Raw genomic sequence first — 2,426 nt, 5'->3', positions numbered from 1 at the left:
GAGTGTTCTGAAATTCCTAGCCTAGGATAACAAAAGTAGAACTCTTAGCAAACATTTTATTTGAGATCACGAATCCCTATTGTTTAATCTACATCTCTGGTTTGTCTGTTTCTTGCTACCAGATGCATGCTAATAAATACAAATGCCTTGTAAAGAATGCTCGGTCTAATGAGTTTAAGAAACATTATACATTAAAATTTCTACTTAAAGATTCACAATATACATTGCATGTTAAAAATCAATGAGATTTATATTGTTTAACACTGTGCTTAAGATAATTATATGAAGAAATAATCCTGTTTTAAAAATCACCTATTAAATCTCATGGAATTAATAATGTCTTCTGTTCACTTAGTAACTACTAGTTGTTCTTGGAACTATATATGATTTTGTGTTTTGTTTGTTTACTTGTTTGTCTTTCTCATTAGACTGTGTGCTCCTTGAGGGAGTTGGTAGCGGGGCGGAGGGGAGGGTGCACCTTTTTTAGTGTGACTTCAGTGCCTGGCATTTTAACTTGATTTAATAAATCTTGACACATGAATAACAATAGTAATGGGAAAAAAGAGTTGTTTTGGATTCATGAAGTATAAGGAACTGTTTGAAGTCAATCCTAAAGAAAAGTTTTTAACCTGTGAATCCTTGGGGAAACTTGGTCTATGAACAGCATTTCTTGTGAACAGGCTATTGGTCTGCTGTTCCCTTTCCCCTTCTGCATGGCCTTTCCTCACTTCCTTCATTCTTTCTATAAAGTGGAACCCTACCTCTACTCTCTAGTCCCAGCTTTCTTTTGAGATTTATCAACACAGGGCATTTTCACAGTCTCCTCACTAGCAAGTCAGTTTCATAAGGATTGTAAATCTTGTTATTCTACTGCTGTGCCTAGACCAATGCCTATGGATCAATACACATTTGATATGCATAATCATGTGCTATTTTCCCCCCAGGGAAGAAGGATGCCCAGACCTGAACTTGTGGTGAGTGTACTGCCTGACCTGAACTAGTAGCAGAAATGGCAGATTGGGGGTGGGAGAAGAGGGTGCTTTCCTATGTGAAACTTTTTACCAATTCTATGGCACCTTCTAAGATGTATAAATCCTTTCTTTTAAAAAAAAATTAAAAAGATGCTTGAAATGTTTGAACAGAGAAGCCTTCCTACACACGTTTTTTTTAGAAATTTGGGAAATTTTTGCCTACCACAGGAGACATAAGTATTTTATATCTTGTCAAATGAAAAATGAATATTGATTATTCTGGTATCTCTCTCCTGCCAAAGTTTTCTTTGACCTCTATGGAATACTCTGGTTAGCATGCAGCTTCTTAGGTTATTGGAGGCAGGAAATACTCAATGTATTTAAACCATTACGCACATGTCCAAAAAGAGAGGAAATGTCTACATCAGTTCTTGGATACAGTCTAATTAACTAGCAGAGACCGCATTTTGAAGCTCTATTGCTTACATACAGATATTTTCAGTAATGTAGCAGTAAGCAGATGGCACCAGAGTTTCCAACAGGAGAACGTTAGTCTTTTAAGGGGAGAGGGGAGATATTTCTCCACATAGGAAAGAGGGGAACACCAGATAATGAGCAGAGATGAGGGGCCTTTCCAGGCACAGAGCACATGCACTCCTATGGGGGCCAAGCTTTAGGCTGCATTGGAATGCTTAGGGCCCCAGTTCAGTGGAGATTCACCAAGGAGCCCTAGAACAGGACAGGGCAGCAAAGAGTAATAAAAGTATTCTTTAGCTAACAATGACCAGAGGGTATTGCACCTATAAGGGGGGCTCTTGGTGACAAAAGGTGTTTCACTTGTGGGTAACATGGTTCATTTATCTTATTCTCAAGGATAAGAAAGCTGTCTACCCCAGAGTGGTAGAACACCCACCTAATATTTGTCATTTCTCCAGATAGGTTTTCAGAAATAATGCTTTCAATCTTCATCCCTCAAGCTTCCTTGTTCTCCAAACAATGAATCAAAACAGACAGCCTCTTCTCACTATCCCTACCCTATAACAGTTCATCTTGGTTACACATGCATGCTCTGCTCTCATTAAATTGCTTTTCTTTCCTTTATCACTAGGGTTTTTGGGCAGAGCTGTGCTGCATGAATAAAAGTGGAATCAAGAATAAGGGAAGAGTGGATGTGGAATTTGGTCTCACAGGGCCTACCACACCTCCACTTTTCAGCCATGTTAGACTGGCTTCCACTGCATGTGTCACAGAAACTGCTCTGTCAAAACCACCAGTGACTTCTCTGTTGGATCTCATTTGACTTTTTGGAAGGTATAGGTGTGCTAAGCCTTCTCTCCACCATGACACCTCCTTCTCACTTGGCTTCTGTGGGGCCACTTTCTCTTTATTTTCCTCCACACACACACAGTATTCCTTAAGGTACTGGGCCCAGGCCTCTGCCTTTCCTCTGATACC

This window comes from Pteropus alecto, unplaced genomic scaffold (genome assembly GCF_000325575.1).
Source record: "Pteropus alecto unplaced genomic scaffold, ASM32557v1 scaffold233, whole genome shotgun sequence".
NCBI classification, from domain to species: Eukaryota; Metazoa; Chordata; class Mammalia; order Chiroptera; family Pteropodidae; genus Pteropus; species Pteropus alecto.
The sequence above is the reverse complement of the archived record's forward strand: the minus strand, read 5'-3'. Positions refer to the sequence as shown.